This window comes from Centropristis striata, chromosome 21, assembly GCF_030273125.1.
Source record: "Centropristis striata isolate RG_2023a ecotype Rhode Island chromosome 21, C.striata_1.0, whole genome shotgun sequence".
Taxonomy (NCBI): Eukaryota; Metazoa; Chordata; class Actinopteri; order Perciformes; family Serranidae; genus Centropristis; species Centropristis striata.
Window position 1 is genome coordinate 19,031,175 of NC_081537.1, and position 22,788 is coordinate 19,053,962.

A 22,788-nucleotide genomic window follows, 5' to 3' on the forward strand; every position below is an offset into this window, starting at 1 on the left:
ATGCTGAAATGACACATTAATAGATAATAAATGTGTTGGTATGACCTTGTCCTCTTGTGGGAAAAATGGTTCACTTAAGTACCAGAAACAATGGAATTCTTTTTTATTATTATCATTATCTGAGTGACCTATCAATCAATGTGTCCGAAGCTCTTAGAGCTGCTTGTAAGCTACCGTTTATATGCATCCATTAATTTATTTTCTATGAATGTCCTCGTGTGCTTGTGCATTTGCTAAATGAACTGGAACCAACATCACAAGGAATATGGGTTTCAGTCCCGACACCAGGGGGTGCTGAGTTTCTATTTCCCTCATTGCTTCTTTGTGTGTTCTCCCAAATAACATGCTCGTCATGTATGCCGTGTGAGCACTGATTCAGAACCAAACAAAGTGGACAGCCACAGTCTGGCCTGTAATGTCAGCTCCAAGAACAGCAGCCGTGCTCATTCTTCTGCCTCTGAGAGAAGCTAGTCAGCAAACCTTTTATGTAACCAGCCTCGAGTTTGGAAAGGCAGATCTGTGGTTTAAATCCTCAGCTGGGCTGGAAAATGCTGCTCAGGAAACATCTGCCATAAAGATACCCTTGTTACAACACCAAAACCAAACCTGGTGCAGTTAAGCTGGTCACTAAAGGTCAGCTCTCAGGTGGGAATATGTGTGTAAAGTACACATTCAAATAAAGTCATAGCACTTGCCTGAACATAAAACAGTTAAATACAGCAATTTCAAATAGTCCATGTTCCCTGCTGTGAAAATTATGTGCTGTTTTCATTGGCTATAAACCTCCACAGAGCTACACAGAAGTGTACTTACATGACAAATCCTGCTCCAAATATCTTAAACCCCATGCACACATAATTATCTCATTCATTTGTGGATCAACAACTCAAAAAGCTTACAAACTGTCCCATGGGCTCACCTTTTGTGCAATATTTGTCTTTGACAGGGACACATTTGTGGGGAAAATATTTTCATCAGGCTTTTTTCTGGCATACATTTTTATTACGACAACAACATACAAATTAGGGAAATAAAAGTCTCCCTTCACAGCCAGTCTGTTTGTCTAAGAAAAGAGGCAATTTTCATGAAGAAGAATATGTTTTATTTGCTCTGTTGAAGGAACACACAGTATCTGCCTTTACTAGGTGAATTTGGCACATTTGTTAGCTCTTATTTGGAAGATGTTGAAGTAAATATGAGGCTACACCAAGATGAATGAATGTGAATTGAATTCAGTGGAAATATGCTTGGAGCAGGAACGACATCATCTTTTAAAGTAATGATCTGCAAGATGTTCATTTTAAATAACTGTTAGGTTACTTTCTTTTGTCGACTACCGCAAAAACTGTAGACTGATGAATACCCTTTCATTGTACTATTAAGAACTGGGTGTCTGGTGATATTCCCAGAAAATTGTTATTATTGTTATGGAACTACATATGGTGCCCCAGCTGGGCGATTTTGCCCAGTGCCGTCTCACCCTGTGGCCCAAAAAGCATTTGTGATTCATTGAGGATTTGTATTTGTAAAACTTCTCCTCCTCAGTTTAAGAATCTGGCAAATCATTACAAAGTAAAGTATATGGTCCATATTGGAAGTCATGGACAGGGCCAGCAGGAGAAACAGTAATGTGCATATTCAGTAGGCTTCATATGTCAGAAGTTACCCAGAAGAATAGGCGCCATTGTTGGGTCCATTGTCCTGTTCTTGTAATACATCAATGGAAAAATCACAAGGGATGAAAGCTGTGACAGAAGGTGAAGCAAACGCTACAGACTTGCTCTTTAAATCACTTGAGTGAGAAGCAGCTTCTATCGTTGCAAGTAAACCATTACTATGGCCGGACAAACAAACAAAGATAAGAGCGATGTCTAAACCGCCAACTGACTAGAAGATCTGGTTTTGTTACCCATTATCATTCTTCTATTTGTTTGTATTTCTCTAAGCCCATTAAAAATTTTCTTGGGTAGCTCTAAGCCCCGGATGCATTGATGGTGCACCTGCAAAATATATAGAAGGAGAGAAAGATTGCATGTTAGAGACGTGGCCAATGGCAAACTTAAAGTAACTGTCTTTATCTCCTGAGTCAAAACACAAATAGACTGACTCTCTAGTAAGTGAGATCCAAAAACACACCTGCAATTACTGCTTTATTATCGCCAAAGGTGCCACGAGAGAGAACAGATCAGAGATCTTTGAGATTGTAACTTAAAACATTAGTCTGAAGCTTTTAATTCTATCACCATAAGCAATCAAATGGCTTCAAAAATCCTAATTAAATCTACTTTAATTCGCTCTTTATTTGTGATGTAATCAAAAAAGCCACTGTATTAACACAATAATCAAACCAGATCAAATAAATCATTATTCAAAAACCATTAATCAGTGTTGGTATGTAATGCCTGTGGTTTTGGCCTCATGTCTTCCTCATTTCTGTTTAACTACCGTTCACCATACGTTACATCAGCTCTATTTTATTCTCATAGGCTTTCATCGTCTCTGACAAGCGCTGCCTCTGTCTCATTTCCCTGGGCTCCACCTCTCTTTTTGTTCCTTCTCCAACCCCAGAGCTGTTGCTAAACCTTCTTGTTCTCTTCCTGCACAGTCTTCTGGATGTTCCTTGGGGGTGGGGACCAAGAAAGAGACAAACTCAACCATTTTCTTGTTTATTTTAGTCACTTGTAAAAGCTTCCCTTCATTTAGGAAAGTCTGAATTTGATATTTCTTGCATTTAAAGGGGTGCACTACCAACTGTACACATCAAAGTCAGTTTATTTAAGCACTACACAGCCTTCTGCTGTTGTAAAATATTTTCAGTGGCTTTGTAGGGACCTTTCCGAATTTTGGAAACCGCTGTTAATTCCTCGCTTTCCGCTAAACAGTCAACATTGGTTTCTTTTAACCATGACCGCAGTCATTCTCTAATGTTTCCAAGTTATTAATGTGATGACAGTGAAGGTTCCCTAACCATAATAAAGTGGGTTTTTTTCGCCAAAACCATGATCTTTCCACACCCCAACCCAGCTGTTTGTGTGCCTTAAGCTTAACCATACAGAAGATCAGAAGACATTCTTCTACGTTAAGGGCATGGACCAACAAAACCAACAAATTTTTCTTTAACTTGTGAGAACATTTAAATGGCAGTGAATGCCATTAAAAGGTGCTATTGAATAGCATTAAGGAAAATAGTATACACTGCTACACCTATTTTGACCACTGTGTTTTTTTTTTCAGTTTTTCTTTCAAGTCCATCTTTATTGAATAAATACTACTAAATTGCCATTAAGGCCCTTACTCTCCCCAATGTCTGAGTGGGTTTTCTTCGTAGAGTTAATAAGTCAAAAGGTGCCTTGTGCATGGTATCAGATGCTGAGGGCCGCTGAAGAGTGTCAGAATCTGACAAGTTGGGAGTGAGACTGAGACCAGGTTGGATGTCAACATCCAGAACATATTTCGACTTTGTTTCTCTCTTCCAAGGAACTAACTAATTCCTTGTTATATTGAACATACATATGAGACCCTTGTTTGTTGCTTTCTGTCAGCCTGTGTTTGTAAAATGGTCGTTATCTCTTCTTCCAGCTTTTTCCCTCTGTGGTTAAGCTTCAAAAAGAGATTTCTTCAGCTGGTAGAAATTCCTTTTTCCACCATCCACCTGCAGCATCATCTATCTAACCTCCAATATTTAGTTCTTCTCCTGCAGCGACTGAGGTCTACAAAGCCCATCCAAAGGTCTCCTTTATACTGACTCACTCTAGCAGCAGTGGTTGCACACACACAAAAAAGCTCTTGAACCTGTGACACCATCTCAGCAGCCATAGTGAGAAATGTGCCAGCCGAGCCATAAAAGTCGACTATATGTAGAGAGCAGAGTTGAGTGGGCCATTTTTTGGGCTCTGAGGCCTCAAACTGTTTGATCCTGAACTGCTCATATGACTCCTGAGATTTCTCTCACACACAGGCTCAGTGAATGCAGCCACATCTATCAGCACCGTTGTACTTTCCTGAGAATGTGATTCTATTCTGGGTGTAACAACTAATAATGATGATGTGAAGGACTGCAAGATAAGAAAGTCATTATTAGCAAGTCAATATTATCTATTTTGACTCAGTTTTTACACTGAGCCTGCAAAAACCTCATTTGTAAAAAATGTTGGACCAGCACAAGCATTGACTAATTAGAATAATAGAATCATGTTCACATTGGCATGACTGATATTCTCCCTCCGCCTTCAAACAAGATGTAATAATAGAAATGATGATAAAATAGAAGGTTTCGTAGATGATAAATGCTGTGTTCTGCTTTGTCTCAGCAACAAGGACAGTCAAACATTTGGAGTCCATGTGATGGAGGCTTCTGTTACTTATTTTCAGAATTTGATTATAAAGTAGAAGCTTCGGCCAAAAAAAACCCTCACAAGACAAATGCCACCACTTGTCTTGGGAAAGGTCTTTTTTCCGAGACGGTGACAATAAAATGAAAGAAGCAAAGGCAATGTAGACTCTTCTATATTTGGTTTTCTGCACCACTAAGAAGAGAGCAATATCCATGATATTAATTTTCTCTAAAAAGGGAGGGTTTTTTTCCTTGCTTTTTTTTAAACACCTAAATTAGATTACTGCGGATCTTAATTTGCTCTATAATAATGAACCACAGGCTACTTTTCCTCACTGACTGATATCAAATTGTAAAACCTCTGTCAGCAATGGAGTTAAACATTGCCCCCCCCCCCCCCCCATTTAATTTTAAAGTTAGATAAATTAAATTGGGGTCAGTGTAACCTTTGAAATTTTTGTCCAATTATCCAACTTGTATTTTTATTCTTCCTGCACGTGGTGAGTGACTACAAAGATACAGCACATTTCTCGCTTGGACCTGACATCGCTGAAGGGATTTGAGATATTTTCCCCCCAAAATTGGTATAAATAAGGCTTAGTCCAGTCGCTGCAATGGAACCTAATACTCTAAAGCTTCCTCAAGCTTAACCAAAGTCTATAACTTTATCAGAATGTTTGAGTGAGAACCATGACGTGTTATGGGAGACTGATCACAAGGGTCTTGCTTTGGCTTTCTTAGCTTCAGGATTGTCCAGTTTAAAATGATCCATCTCTAATATATATGTGGTGGACTCTACAGCGCTCCCAGCGACCCAAAGGATGTGTAAAATTGTCAATCGTGACTTTAAAGAGCTAACAATAAGTGGAGTGTGTTTACTGGTGTGGTGAAAGTGTAGAATCTTACAAACAATTCAATACCTCATCTCTGACCAGGCATCTGTGGCCATTCAATATACTGAACCAGAGATTCTAACCTTATCAAGGGTCAGTTCCTGAGACTTTCTTTCAATGGTCCTTCGAGCTTAAGATATTGGTGATTGTTCAGTAAAGATGTTTGTAGCAATCAGCACAATCAACATAAGCCTTCATAGGAGTACTATACATCCAGTTATTGTGTAGACTATGACCTTAGTAAAGGACAAGATCATGGGGACCCTGTGGTTTTCAGTGCACCCATCAGCCAGCACTTGATTGGTAACAATCACTAAACACAAAGTATTGCTGAGGCTGATGGGAATGGCATTAGTTTTGCAGGTATGTGGTCTTAAATAAAACGATTGGACAAATTAAAATTTTGTAATGATGGTGGTGTGAGAAGAAAAGACAATTCATCCACAAGGAAATGTGAATGTCTGCGCCAAGTTGCTTGGCAATCTATTCAGTTGCTGGATGAGCATTTCACTCTAAACCACAAATGTGAAGCTTGGATTGGTGTCATAGGAAAAGTAAACGGATCACCAATCAAGTCATTAGGATTCATCCTCTGGCCATCATGGGAAGTTTTATAAAAGTCTTGCCAATCCATCTAGTAGTTGTCAAGGCTTTTCATTGAGGCCCAAAATGTCTCCCTCATGGTGGCGCTACAGAAAAAGTCAAGGGGGTTCCAAAGTCTTTGGGATATATCGTCTGGAACCCATTAATGTCTGCACAACATTTCATGGCAATCCATTCAATGGTTGTTGAGATATTTCAGTCTGCACCAAAGTGGTGGACGGACCATCTGACAGGCTGATGCTGCCTATTCCAGGCTTCATTCTGGCAATAGAGATGTAAGTGTTGACTATTGAGGCAGAACTTTGGGTAGAAAATAAAGTCTTAGCACTGTGCTGGCATAGGTTTGGATTAGAAATAGAACATGCCCGAGTATGAGGTTTAAGAGCAGAGATGAGTCAAAGCCAGAGCTGGTGGACAGCTGGCTCTGAGTCAAAATGGAGTCAGGGCCAAAGTGGAGTCATAGCCATATCAGAGCAGAGCCCATGTTGGCGCCACTCTGGCCGAAGAGCCACAGAGGAGATGGAGCAGAGATTGAGCCGGTGCCAGAGAAAAATTTTGAGCAAAGCTGGAGCTGATTCCCATCCTGGAGATGAGTAGGAGTTGATGTCAGAGAGGGAGTCTCGCTTTTAACAGAGGAAGCAGGAGCTGATGACGAAGAAGACGATGAGTGGAGTCTGAGTTGCGTCAGAGTGGAACCAACCAGATAATTGCTGGAGAGGAGCCAGCGTAGAGCTGCTGGAGTCTGTACTGAAGTCGGAGAGAGAACTGAAGTGGAGGAGGGGAACTGAGATGAAGAGGTGTAAGAGGCTGAGAATTCATGAAAGTTTTCTTTCTTTCTTTCTTACTCTGTTTTATTCCTTTTCTGATCTTAACGATGTGTTGAATTTAGAAGCGGAGAACAGTGTGAAGCTGACGAAGAAAAATTGTGCTGTCAGTGAATATGTTGAGCTTGGCAGGTGAAGAGGACTGATTTGATATGATGAAAGGGAGTCTGTCACTCTGGCTGGAGACAGAACATTTTGCTCTGGACACTTGACAGACTCGCTGCTGGTAGCCACAAAAAAGAACATTTTCTTTCCCTTCGCTGTAAATATTGTCATCTGCCATTCCTATTCTGACTACTATTACCAAACCATTCATTAATATAATTGAAACAATTTGCTCTAGTTGATGGCCTGTGAAGGCATCTTGAATGATAGTTTTTTCCTTTTGTCCATCCTTGTTTTCTCTTCTTAATTTATTTTAGAGTTTTGAAATATGCAAGAACAGTTAGACTCTGATCGTTTTCCCACCAAAATGAAATAAGACTTTACACAAAAAAGGAAGGCAAGGAGGTAATATAATAACAGAAAATAAAAATAAATACATTATATTACAATATTTATGATGATTAAAAAATGAATGAAATGAAACGTGAAATGTGTTTCCATCAACTAATTCCGATGATTTGCATGAGAAAAGTTTTTAAAAATCGAGAATGCGCATAAATGTTTATACGCTTGATTGAGGTGTTTTTTGTCGATTTTGAAAATATAGTTAATGTACTAAACAGGAGATGGACGTAGCAATAATTTTACTCACATGACTGATCAGCTGTTTCCCAGCACAGCAATAGCAACCAACCGTATTTCCCCAAATAGTAGCGGGGGCTTCTATTAATAAAAAATCAGTTTGGGACCCGGCTAATAATAGGGGCAGGCTATTATTTGAAGGAGGCTTTTACTAAAAAAAGAAAATCAGAGCAGCTCTGACCGGCACTTTTTAGAGTGTTTTACACAGCGCATTGTAGCCAGTTCCCCGGATGTCGGCCATATTGGAAGTACTCGGATGTAAACAAACAATGAACAGCACGCTTAATGTTCATTTTAAGCAGGATTTAAAATGTCTAAACTACTAAAAAGCCCAGAAGAACGTGCGTAAACGGCTCGACTTTACAGAGAATGACTAGGACAGCGGGAGAAACAACGATATTTACCTACAGTACTAACTAGTGTGGCTAAACTTCAAAATACAGGTGTTGTGTCGAAATCTGTTACCCCGTCAAATGATGTTTCCTGAATGGTGTTCTCCGTAGCATCACCTCCGTGGTTGAAGTTAGGATTTAAGTTTAAGGTTAGGCCTTGTAGAGAGAACTGTTTGTGGTTAAATTAAACTTGGGGTCATATTAAGGAACTTAAAGGAGGACTGGTTGGGGTCAGGGGTCAGGTTGGTGCAGGTTAAGGTAAGGGGGACACATATCGACGGGGGAACAGACTTTGACATAACACTGGTAAGACACCGGCTTATAAAAGAGGCCGGCTTTTATTTACTTAAAACAGTTTTTACACACTGTTACTAAATGAGGCCGGTCATTAATAGGGGCCCGGCTTTAAATTGAGGAAAAACGGTATTTATTTTTATTTTTTCTCTCTCGCTCAATCTCTTCTTCTTCTACTGTTTACTGACAAATTAGTGTACAGCCACACATTACACTACCATCTTCTGACCAAAATACATTTATGCAGCTTTGTTTATTCGCTCTAAACTAGTTGATGGAAATGTCCCAAATTTGCATTTTCTTTAATGCGACATTTTAAAATTCATTCATTACCATTAACCGCTTATCCGCAATCGGGTCGCGGGGGGCTGGAGCCTATCCCAGCTGCCATTGGGCGAGAGGCGGGGTACACCCTGGACAGGTCGCCAGACTATCGCAGGGCTAACACATAGAGACAGGCAATCACACTCTCATTCACACCTACGGGCAATTTAGAGGCACCAATTAAACCTAAGTGCATGTTTTTGGACTGTGGGAGGAAGTCAGAGAACCCGGTGAGAACCCACGCTGACACGGGGAGAACATGCAAACTCCACGCAGAAGAGGCGAACAGGCGACCCTCTAGCTGTGAGGCAAGAGCTTTCGCTTCAAAATTTGATTCCACTTGAATGGAAACATTGCTAATGAGAAACCTCAACCATTGTACGTGGATGTTAGTAATGGCCTACATTGGAGCCAATTCAATGATTACAATGAGTCCAAGTTTCCAAGACTGCCACATCCTTGGAAGTCCATCATATCTATTTTCAGTACATATACATGATTTTACCCATACACTTTCAATGGTTTCTCCGGACCCCTGACTTGTTCAAATTTGTGACAGAGCTCTGGATTTAATAAGATTGGTTTATTCACAATTTTAGTCAGCATGTCACAACAATCACACCAAAAAAAAGTTGTGATTAAATCAGTAATACGACATCTTAAACACATTTGAGACTTTATATATAGGTTTCATTTCTGAGGGGTGAGCTAAAGCTGGTGGAGAAAATTGTACCTGAATCTGGCAACTACAAACAAACTGTTCTGACACCTATACTTTTTCATTTCCTCTCTAACTGAACCAAAGAACATCCATTGCTCTCTCTTTGTTTGTTTCTTTTTTTTCATTTATTCACCCACTAACAAAAGTGACCAGAATATAATTTTAATGCAGTATATTCCCTGTGAGTTTAACGGCTGTAGTATACCAAATAAAATTGGTATATTACCTTTTAATCAAGTAAATTAGCAACAGTGCACTGAGCACACTCTACCTGGTAGCATTGTGTGTCCACCAAAGTGTTTTTTCCTGAGGCTTCCAGTCTTTCAACCAGCAGACCAGTGCCTGATCTCTGGAAGTGGTCTTTTTTTCTAAAGCAAACCTTTTTACAGCATTAACAATGTGTTTGAAATGGCAGCAATGTATTGTGCTCACGTGCTGAAATTGGCGCTCGTCACGCGTCATACAAACCCTTGGAGAAAATACGTTGAGCTCCAACATCAGGCCAAAATATGAATTTGTCCATGAAGTCTTTTTCATTCTATCATCCTGCATTTGGTATTTTTACAAATGCATCTCAAGGTTTTTATCTCAGTGAGTTGTTCTTCTCTCTCTGCCTCAGTCTTGCTAGGAGCCTTGTTTTATTTCCTACTTTTTCTCAACTGTACAGTCTCTTCTGAGAGAAGAGATTCTGCAAAATGTGATTTCTGAAATAGTAGTCCAGAAAATGGTGCATCTAGTCAGTGTACTACTGTTAGCACTATATACCGCAGAGCATACAATGAACACAATGGCATGACGTTGATTAAGCACTGAAAGGAAAGAAAGAATCCAGCTCGGAGTTCATGGCCGGTCACTCTGCCCTGTATCACCTCTGTACATTTGATACAAAAAACTTGTAAGGGCTAAATCAGAGGGCTTTTTATATATATTCTTAAAAAATTAGCAACCCCTACTATAATGATGTAAAAACAGATGTATTCCTCCTTTTACTGATTTAGCTACTGAATATCATACCAGTGATTTCAAGTGTTGTAAGCTGATTATAACAGAAATCAATTTCATTCACACTGGGCTGTTGATTGAATGTCCTCAGTGTCTTTTTACTGTAACGTGCTTTTAAGAAACAATATGCTGAAAAAATATGCTTATTCAATTACTTGCTTAGCATTACATAAGAAGATAATCTCAAGTCTGTATGTTAAGTAGGATGAGAGAGTCAGTGGCTGACTAGCTTCGGCTAACATAAAGACTAACAAGGGTGTCTCCAATCAAAGGCTGGAGAAAAATTTCAGCACATCTAAAGCTCACTAATTTACACCTTGTATCATGTTTGTTTAATCTTGACATAAAACAAAGTGTAAAAACTACAATGAAAAATAAGAATCCATCAACAGACTATCGTAGGGCAGACACACATGAAGACAGACGAGCATTCACGTTCTCATTCACACCTATGGGAGAACCTAAGCTTAAGTCTTTTGTCCAGATATAGCTAATAACAAAATATGTGTTAATCAGTGAGCTTTAGAGGGGATAAGTGGTCATGCTGGCCGTTTTCCCTGTTCTTAGTCTTTATGCAACGCTAAACTAACCATCAACTGGCTGTAATTTCATGTTTAGTGAATGAAAGTGGTGATTTTCTATAAATCTTGTGCAATTAACACACTTAGGAATGCCTTAAATGTCCGAAATAGTATGTTAGGTTTTACATGTAATTTTTAATTAAAATGCAGGTCTAGGTCTTATACATAAATAAGAATCAAATACTCAAAAGACAGAAAAATGCACACAAACCATATTCAGAAACGGTGCCTTTGAACGAGCTGTCAAGACTTCTTTAAGGTTGTGATGTCACAAGTATATTATTGTTGGTACCGCTACAGTCATTCCCTGGCTGCAATGATGGTGCAGAGAGTGCAAATGCAGAAGACCACAGCATCAGGCTTAAAGGAAAATGAACACCTGCTGTTTCTCCTTTAAATGATGATGCACAAACTCATCACTAAACCTGACATCCCCAATGTAATTTTTCACTCTAAAAGTATTTCGACATATATTGACATTTTCATTATTTGTAAATGAGAATACATTCATTTTACACCACTGCCTTGAACCACTTACGGGCCCCATTTCTTTCGCCCACCATCTCCTCTTTTGTTTCATTTTACCCTGACAGCGTGCGTTATAAGCGCTGAAGTGGAGGCACAAATGGGAGAAAACCAGTTTGTAGCTTGGCGCTGATGAGGTGGCTGTACTGTGTGATGGGTCAGATTGGAAATTGGTAATTGTTTTCCAAGGGTTGCATGGGAAAGCTGAAGAAAAATCAGGGAATGGAGACTGGAGAGGGAGGGTATGAGTAGGTAAGCAACATAAAGAGCCATTCTTTCCTCCTCCTCCTCCTCTTCTTCTTCTGTCATTTGTATCACTGTCCCTCCTTCTCTCCTCCTGTTTCTTGTCCTTATCAGATAAGTGAGGACGCCTTCTTTCTAAAGGTGCTACTAGACATCTTCAATAACTATGTGTGTGTGTGTGTGTGTGTGTGTGTGTGTGTGTGTGTGTGTTTTCATGACAGTTATGGGAGCTTGTCATCGTGCTCCTCTAGATCAATGGAGCGCAGTTGCCTAGCAACCTGCTGATCGGAAGGGAAGGAGGTGGGAGAGAGACGGGGAAAGCGGCATAAGATTAGAAAGGAGAGAGAGATGGAGAGGGAAGGGAAGAAGGAAGAGAAGTGGATGAGATCAACAGTAAAGAATGCTGTGGTTGGATGACAGGAAATAAGACAGTGGAGCTTAGCGTGTCCAATCTGTCTTTGTGAGGACTGTAAGAGGAGGGAGGTGGTAGTGTGAATGCATTGATTGTGCATATATATACATACATGTGAGTGTGTGCAACAGTAGTTTGGGACTGATGAGCTGATGTTGATACTATCGCGCTGAAATAGAACATCAAAGCGCTAGCATGGTGACGCCAGTAGCACACTCTCTCTCTCTCATTTAGCTGCTGATTTAATTATCTTTATCTTAAAGGGGAACAAAGTGGTTAAACGCACTGCGTTGGGAGGGAGCGGCGGTAGAGATAAACAGTGGGGAATGAGTGGGTGGGTGGGGGGGACTTAGAGGGAGATGAATTTGGACAGGAGGAAATGAGGAGACGGGCATAAAGAAGGAGAAAAGGGAGGAGAGCAAGGACGAGGGATGGATGGAAAGAGAGTCTGATGATCAGGTGTTTGGTTGGCCTCATGAGAGATGTGCACATATGCTCCAGATCGCCTATGATATTTACACAGTCTCCCTCTCTCTGCCAGGAAGGAGGAGGAGGAGGAGGAGACAGAGGGGTGTGAAGGGAGGATGGGGTGTCATTATAAATGAAAAAAAGGGAGGGATGGGGATACAGAGGAATAGCTGTACATCCCAGAGGTATACTCTGTGACTGAGTTAGAATAACATGTGGAGGCAGAGTGGCTGTTAAACTTTATGGAGGATTGAAAATGGACAATTAGCATCTCAACGATCTCACTGTCACCTGGAACATTCTCCCCCGTTGTCATAGTAACCCTCCTCTCCCTGCTCGCACTTCCTAATTCATGCTTCCCCTCTCTGCTACGGCCTGAGCGCACATACCTGCACCTTCATGCTCCCACACAGACACAGGCACACAAATGGGCCTCAATGTGTGAATAATCAATACAGTGTGTGTTTCTCTTCTGGGGCTGTTTTTCTTTAAAGGAAATCTTAAAGCTTTAGCATACACTCACCAGCCACTTTATATTATACAGCTGTTCAACTGCTCGTTAACGCAAATCATCCAATCCCATGGCAGCAACTCAATGCATGTAGGCATGGTGAGCATTAGAATTGGGAAGAAAGGTGGTTTAAGGGCGCTTGGTTAGACCGAATCAGAGTGAAATTGATACTTCTGGTTCGTTTTGTATTAAGTCTGGTTTGCTTTCACAGTGCATAAATGTAAGCGGACAAATGCAAAAAGAAGGAGGAGCATGTACGAAAGCAGAGGGCTGGAAAATGGTGGTGGAAAATGTAAACGCGGGAAAAAAACAAAGCATCAAGCAGCTGAAGACACTCCAAGTACCTTTGATTATTTTGGCTGTAATCCTACTATGGTGTTCCTACCAAGCAACGACCCATATGTCAAGCAAACATCGGACTTCAGCAGAAGTCCAAGTCAGTCCTCTCCCAGTCCTGTTGCATCTGCTGCTCTTTGTGTACATCTCACAAAATGCCCGAGCTGCTGATCTACTGGGATTTTCACACACAACCATCTCCTAGAGTTTACCGAGATAAAATGAGCCAAAATGCCTTGTTGATGGCACACGGTCAGAGGCCAGACTGGTTAGAGAAGAAGCTCGTTCTCAATAAGATGGGCTACAGCAGCAGAAGACCACATCGTCCTCTTTAATAGGTACACCTTGCTAGCTAATAAAGAGGCTGGGTGTACAGTAATGATGCAGACAATAGAGTGTATCCAAACAGTCTGGTTTGACAAATCCATCGTGCACAATGCAAGGTCTATAGAGAAATACTTTTTCCAAGATTGCTGTGGCAGACCTGACTAGCATGCACCGAGTCCTGACCTCGACCTCACCGAACACCTTTGGGATGAGCCGGGACTCCGACTGCTTTCCAGGCCTTATCACCCAACATCCATACACAACCTCACTAATACCCTCGGGGCTGAACGGGAGCAAACCCCTGCAGCCAGGTCTCAAAAAAGCTCTTGTGAAAAGCCTCCACAGAAGAGTGGAGAGAGAAGAAGGAGAAGAGTGTTATAGCAGCAGATTAATGCCAATGGTTATAAAATGAGATGTTCAACAACAAGCCTTTTCCACAACACACATTTTGACTTTGTTACAAATAAAATGAATGATGGCTATAATATAAGAGTCCTGGTAAAACATGACTGTAGAGGATGAAAGTTGCAGAAATTAAATAAATAAGCAACTCATAAGTAACTAAATATTAATGTTTCATTAAATGCACAAAATTTGTAATAAATGTAAGCATTAATTAATTGGTGAAATGTATTTTTTTTATTAATTTAAATTAATTATTTTTTATTTGTGACTATGTTTATGCATTTATTTATTTTTATTTTGAATAGATTTAAAAAAAAATATTTTCATTAATTTATTAATTTTCCTTTGCCTATTCGCCCTATTTATTTTCCCTAATGTATTTGTTCCTGTATCATTTTCTATATGCATTTATTCATAGGCCACATTTATAGGCTACATTTATAGGTTACGTTTCATTTTAGTTTTTCAGTATGCTAAATAGTGCTGCTCTCATTAAAAGTGTGTCATGAGGTTAACCTTTCTCCTATTGGTTGATTGTAAATAAATGGGAAATTAATAAAAAGAATGTAAATACATAACAAGCAAATTAAAACAGACATAACAATTTACCTCACATGTTATCAATTAATTCATAAATTCTTTTTAATTCTTTTAATTATATTTGGTAAATTAATAAACATATTTATTTATTTATCAAGTCATTCATTTATAATTTTTTACAGCAATTTTTTGCAGCTTCCGTCCTTCGATATTATTGTATAGTTCAGCCATCATTAATTTTATCATACAACTTTTGGCCTTATAGCATGTAAAGTCCCATTATAGTGTACTCATGATATGCACGTGTACTCTACAGTATGTGTGTTCACATATGCAGGTGTAACCACTTTATTTGCTCTCGTCCTTCGCCCTGTGAAGTCCCTGTTGCTTGAGGCATTAGGGTGCTGGAGTGTTCTTGTGTGTGCTGTGCAGTTATCATGACATTTTTTGAGGCCACGGGTTCAAAGGTTAAAGGTGAATTGTGTTCCTTGTTACTGGTTTCCCTGTTCATTATCCGCTCTTAAAGTCTGTTCCACTGCACAAAACTGCTCTGACCCTTGACCCCTTACTGTAGGGCATGCGGCGCCGTGGGCTCAGAGTGGCTGCATCACCATGACAACGGAGAGCTGCTCGAGGTCAACATTTATGGTCATTCTGATGCACACAGACACACATAGAACTCTGCACATGCACACACACATAAACGTAAATCAGTGGTGCGAAGGCTAATGAACTATGGATCCTGAGTTTTTTTTCCATTTGGCCACACGTTTAAGCAAGCCACCACACACACACACACACACACACACACCTTTTCTCCCCTCATTCATCCTCTGCACCCATTTCTGCACTCACACACACACACAGGTACACAAAGTCTGACAGGCTTTGTTTGGCTCTTGTCGGTCACTCTCCATCTGCTGGTCAGATGATCAATGCTAATGCCTGTTGAGAGTTCTAATGACACACAGATCTATACGCAGATGGACTGCACATTCGCTCTTGTGTGTGTGTTTATGTGTGTGTGTGCCTGTGCACGTGTGTGGGCATCCATGTGTGCATGTTTGCGCACATGGGCTAATGTTATTTGTGTTTAGAAATTGCAATCCTTTGATGAGGACAGGTCAGAGCTATTGTTATAAATGAGAGTAAGATTGCAGGGAGGTGACCTCTCCTACTTCACACACAAAGACACACACACACACACACACCCACACACACACACACACACACACACACACACACATATACACACATGCGCACGTGGCTGTTTGCACTATTGGCAAGTGGAATTAGTAAATGTATGAGCTACACAGAAACTCATTACAACACGATTAGAGACAAACCTCCCATTTAATCTCATTTAGAAAAGGGTGGTTGCCTGTCAAACACACTCACGCACACACACACTAACTCACTTATGCGCATGCACCGATGTACACACATTTGTACTTACACAAAGATCGCCCTCTGACAGCAGGGGTGTCTCTCTGACTCATAATATAATACCCTTATAATCACATGCTCACACCACTGTGTAAGTACGGTGCTTTAAATTACTGGAAATTCTACTACATGCAAATAATCTCACTGTATGAATCATATCACTGTAAAAAAAATACAGAGATTTCTCTCCATGTGGCATTTCAACTCCTCCCTTTCTCACCCCCCTCTGCGCTGTTTGTCACCGTTCACAGCACAAACTAGGTAAACCTCACCGTCTCAAGCTCGGCTCCACACACTGTAGCACAAACTGACATAAATGCAAGCACAAAATATGGGAGTGCACAAACACAGACACACACACACACAAACACTGAATGCTGACAGATGAGTTTTTATTTTTGGCTGTAGATTGTCTCTGCTGGCAGTTCAGACACATACTCACACATATATAAAGGAAATATGTATACACACACACACACACACACACACACACACATAGTGACCTTCTCTCTGCTGAGTAGGCAAAGAGTCAGGGGTCAGTGCCTGCTGTCAGCCTGTCAGAGAGAGGAAGGGAGAGGGGAAGTGAGAAGAGGCAGAGGAAGAGCAAACGTGGTTGAAGGAATGTACAGAATGGAGCTCCTTCACCTCATCATTCAATAAAGACTAATGCAATCAGAGACGGCCCATATCTGTCACGGTTAATGTCGGCTGATAGAGTCGCAGCAATTTAAAATGCTCATGGTATAATGCATTTCCCTGTGCCTCTTACAGACTGATGATGCATCACATCACGCCTTGATGGCTCTTGTAGAAACAGATAACCTGCTCTGCAGCATGCTGAATGAGGCCTCCATTATGCCTGACCATTTTGCCCGTTTTTATCTTAACCGGCTACAAAGAGTTTTGTCATCCCGAAAATCCATTACAAAAACAAAAGTTACCTGAAGTTCACGGCTCAATCTTTCAGAGTTATTGCAGATAATTATATCCTCTGTTATGATCTCGTCAAGCAAAAGCAATGCTCCCACAAAGGATATCCGTCACTTTAGCAGCCGCTTTCTCAAAGTGGATATTTCGTTCTAATGTGGACATTTTCTCTGAATTTCTTTGCTGCCAAAATCTCCATATGATCAAGTCTTACCACGAAGGAGTCAGGAAAATGTTACTTTCTTCAAACAGAGCCCTTGTCCTCCCTAATGGCCTGCATTTTGATTTTGATTTAAAACTCTTTCTCTGACATTTTAGAGTTTATCTTCCCTCCATCTCTGTCCTTAACCTTTTCTACTTCTTTTATTTTTTGAAACTATTGTTTTTATATATATATATATATATATATATATATATATATATATATTATCTGTATTAACTGTATATATTTTTTCTTGTTTTTGTGAACATTCATGGCAAAAAATAACATATTGTTATAGACGTATAGGTACAGTTTTAAAATAGATGAACTAATTCATACTATATTATGCAAATACATAACATTTAACCAAGAGTGTAGCCAGAAGAGCTTCTGACCAAAATCATTGTTTTCCTAATCATCTGTTGCAGCTTTATTATAGCCATCCACTTAAAGTTTAAAGACTGTTACTTTTAATGTGTAAAGATTAAAAATAATGTGGCAGTCATTAACAAATAGTTAATATATATATTTACATGTATATAATGTGTGCAACAATACACTTATAGAAAATTATAGTATTACTTATTATTAGTTAGCATTTATTATCATGTAATTGCTTAACAGTAAAATATTTGAACTTTTAACCACCAATTTGCCATTTATAAGTATGGCTATTCTTAAGGTTATTAGGGCCACGGGGGCAATCGCACCGAGCACTGGTCCCATACAGCAATAGCTGTAGGGACCAGTGCTCGGGGCGAAGCGACGTGAGTCACGAAATACTGCCCAAAATTTTGCATTGAAATGAATGGGATGGCCGAAAAAAAATTAGCGAAAAAGAACAATAATTGGAGATTTTTAAACGTCTACTTCTCCGGCATAATTTCACCTTGAGACTCCATTTAAACTTTAAACAGTAGACACAAGTCTTGTGTATTGGTGTATAAATCCACGTTTCGATAGGTCATATAGTTTTTTATCAATCCCTGTTCAATGACCATGATCATTTTTGGAGAAATTCTGAGATTATAATGGGTGTGTATTGCAAGGAATGTGTGTAGTGTAGAGGGAGAGAAAAAATTGTCAAAAAATAAATTTGAAAACTGTGCTCCAGGCCGCAAATTTCACTCTACAGAAATAATTTATACATAGAAACGTAGGAAAGTTTGTCTTCTCCCTCACAATCCTCTGGTAAAGCTGTCAGAGTTATAGTTTGGGCGTAGGACACACAGATGTGCCACCAACACGCACCAACAGCCTCATTGGCTCCCATATTAAAAACGCAGGAAGATTTCTGAAAAAGGGAGATGTAACAGTTTTTTTTAGTCGGATCAATGATAGGTATTATGGTTCTGCCAAAAATGCTTTCTGTTCGAGGCCAGAAATTCCAGTCTGTCCACCTCTGGCTGCAGTCACTCTTCCGGAACATTCAGGTGTCAGTTAATTCTGTTGATTTATCTGCTCTGATTGCCTTTGATGTGGTTACAGTTACAGATACACACACATTTTCAAGTTAAAGTATTACTATTGTGTTTGTTTTTTGTTCAGCCTGTCTTATATTTTCAAAAAAATATTCGAGAATCAAAATTACATTTTAATTTATAAATGATTGCATTTCTTGAAACAAGTTAATTTTTATTGGGAAGAGGTTGAAATAATCTGAATGCATTGGCAGATTCTAAAACAACACACTATAGGCTTAATACACAAAAGTAACTGTATAGAATTGAGTTTTTTGCGATATTTTTAATTAAGAATAGGCATATGTGAATTATTTGATCAATACTTAATTTCCCATTCACTCATTTTTTGCATAGCGCTTATTAATAATTGTGTGATTTTCCTGTGTGTTTCTCTGCAGTGAAACAGTGTTTCTACCAGTAATATCTGTGGTGTTTTTCATTGCACTGGGAAATAAAATGGAAGAACGTTATTATTTGATAATGCCATTTGGTCCAAAAGGTCAGCCTGGCCCAGGGATGGAGGGAGAGGGAGAGAGAGAAGGGGGGTGGGAGGAGGAGTAGAGTTTGAGGGGGTTTGAGGAGTGGTGCTGGTGGTGGTCAGTCCAATTGGAAACCAGGTGCTGATGTTGAGATAGTTACCATAGTAACTCCTCCTCCTCCTCTCCCCACTTGCTTCTCTAACACTCCCCTCACACATGAAAGCATGTGCACAACTGCATGCTTATCCCAGCTCTGGTCTCTGTGGTTAACCCATTTCACACTCATATCTGTTGCTCAAATCAATTTGAGCCTGTATGTTCCAGCTGTGTGGTCACACGGCATACTGTGGATTTACCATTAAAGCCGCCTCTCTGCAAGTCACCTGCCCTGCTGAAGCAAATATATACACAAGCAAATATCTCATAGCCCCCAAACAGCCAGTACAGACTGTACAATCCAATGCAAACAGACACAGATAAAGATGACAACTGCTTTAAAAAAAAAAACCAGGAGTGATGTATGCTTGTGTAGCTGACGGCTGCACACCGTTATGTTGTGAATGCTGCTTCATTCATCGTTTCTGTAGAGTGTATCTTGAATCAGCATCTACGATCAGGTCAAGGCTGTTCTTTTTACAGGAAGCCCCAACCTTTGGTTGCCAATTTTCTAACTCCACTCCTCCTCCTCCTTCAGCTCCAGCACTCGTCGAAGGTGAGCGATAAAGCAGAGTAAAAGGGAGTATAGCAGATGTGTTGGCTAGTCAGAGACAGACATGTACAGACTGAGGGAGAGAGAGGAAAAGAGCAGCAGCAGCAGCTGGCCCAGGGTGCCCAGGGAGAGCACCTCTGAGCTGGGCTCCACAGCTGGAGTCCCTCCCTGGGACAGGCTCGAAAAAAGCGCTGTGTGTGTGCATGTATCTGCATGTGTGTGTGCTCAGATTCTGCTTTATGATTGAGGATATTTGTACATGTAGCATTAATGTAAAAGCACTGTATGCCTAAAAGTAGACACATTGCATGCACTTGTCCTACTGCCTGAAGCAACATGTACACCAGAGTAAAGAATGGTTGACATGCCTGCAGACCTGACCACACACACTGTACGGTACAGCACACACACATCATGAGTAAACCTCAGTGGAAGCTCATATACTAGCCCAGTTCTCAACCTTTTCCGTGTCTAGGACCCCTAAATTGATTCACATCAGACCTCCATTTGATAAAAAAATTTCACTTCAGGGACTTCCATTTAAATAGATTCTGGTTGTTAGATATGATTGAAACTAGACTTCTATTGTATTGAATTCTATTGTGAGTCTCTGAGCAACAGAGAGAGACTGATGCACGCTTTTGTAACTAGCAGGCTAGACTACGGTAGCACTCTCCTTTCTGGTCTACCGAGGGATACAATTAATTAAAAATTCTGCAGCATGAGTGCTGACTTAACACCAAAAGAATAGCACAAATTATGGCTATTTTAAAGTCTTTAAATATGTTAGCTGTTAGTTTTCACATTTATTTTTTTAAATGCTTCTATTAGTTTATAAGGCACTACATGATTGTACACCAGCTTACCTCTCTGAAATGCTTTTAGTTTATGAACCAGAAAGGTTCCTCAGATCCTTCACTTCTTCTTCTTTCAATGTTCCACAAAGCAGAAAGAAAACGTGTGTACTGAAACATTGTTTTACTTATTCTATTTTCTAAATTTATTCTACATTTGTTGACCATTGAGATTTATTGTAATCACTTGTAAAGCACTTTGAATTGCATTTAATTTGTTTGAAAGCTGCTTTATAAAAAGGTTTGCATGATTGATTTATCGCTATTAACTACAGTTAAGGAAATAATCCAGGAAGTAGTAAAATTGATGATGTGAGTAGTAACTCTTAAGACTCTTACCAACATTGGGCTCACTTCTATAGTGAAAATAAACTATTTCTTCATTTTCTGGGGACCTGGAAATCCCTCCGAGACCCCTGGTTGAGAACCACTGCACTATAGTTATGCTATATATTTTGGAGGATATTATAGCTCCAAGACGAAACTGACTGAATGTGTAATTGTGACTTTTTCCCCCTGTTACTTCAGCACCAAGGACAGCGTCCTGGATTTATCAATACAGTTACTACAGCAACTGATATTTCAGAACCATGGTCGAGGCCGTAGATTCTAACTTGCACAAATCTCAGTCAGTTAAAGTATAAATGAGTCAGGCTTTATCATATTCAACAAAACAACTCCAGCGCTCAATCTGCTCTGATCTTTGGGTTGAATTTTGTAGTATTTTTTCATTGACTTCAATTTTGTACATGGGCCTTTCCCAAACTGTTGCAACAAAGTTAGAGGCACACCATTGTCTTTTACACTGGTTCCTAACCTGACTTATACTAGGGGTCTTTAAATCTTGATGGGGGGTTGTAAAGCCTTATTGATTTTGAGGCTTGCCTCTTAAAGATATACATACAGTTGGCCTATATCTCAGCATTTAATTCATTTGTGTGAAGAAATCTAAACTGAATTGTGAAGGGCACAATGAAGACCTGAACATAAGCTATGAGTCTTCCCTTTCTGCTAAACAGCTTTGTCCTGCATTAAAAAATGATGCCGTTAAAAACTACCAAAGAGCTAATCCAACAATGGCCAAGCATCAGGCTGAGGAAAATGATGCATTTGTTAGAAGAAGAAAAAGGAGTATGATTATTGAAAAACAGCATAAAACAGATATATGTGAATTAAAACGTACTAAGACATCACAGGTTAACACAGCTCCAATGCAATATTTACAGGATATTATCAAAATGAATCCAAATCTTTCTTTTTACACAAACGTCCTGCTATTAGTGTGGTTACTAATTGGAATAATTGTATGTTTATAAGCTGTCCTGTCCTGTACTGCATTTATTATCGCATGACATATCTATAAAATGTGTCACTTAGTCAGGGGTTGTCACTTTATGTAATGATAGAAGATGGATCATTTCAGGAAAAATATCATTGTATGTTGTAAAATTCAGATTTCCCTTAAATGGAACTAATTGGCATCATCGAAGGAAGAGCATATGTACAGCCCAGAACCGTGTTTGTCTGTTCAGATGAATGAAGTGTGTAAACAGAAAACAGTGAGAGAGATTTGTAAATAGAGATGGCCTTTCTCAGTTATTGTGTTCAAAATGTGAGTTAATTGTACAGTTTTAGAGGTTCCTCTGTACTTTGGTAGTCATGCATTGAATGCAATGAAATATCCATAAAACTAACTCAGGGGTTGTCACTTAGCTTAATGATAGAAAATGGGTTGTGTCATGAAAAATGTTGAGAACCACTGGTCTAAAATATCATTTTGTGTTGTAAAATTAAGATATCCCTAATTGGAACTAATTGGCAACCATTAAAGGAAGTGCATATGTACATTTTTGGCCATGAAGTGATTTGTCAGCCCAGAACCGTGTTTGTCTGTTCAGATAAATGAAGTGTGTGTTCTAAGAGAAAAACAGAAAACAGAATGAGAGAGATTTGTAAATTGAGAAGTCCTTTCTCATTTATTATGTTGAATATGGGGGTGAATTGTACAGTTATATGTTGTTCTGTACTTTGATTATCATGCATTGAATGTAACATTAAAAATCTCCATAAAGGGGGTCCTTAAGGAGAAATGTTGAGAACCACTGGTCAAAAATATCATTGTATGTTGTAAAATTAAGATTCTCCCTAATTGGAACTAATTGCCAACCAATAAAGGTAATGCATATGTACATTTTTGACAGCCCAGGACCGTGTTTGTCTCTTCAGA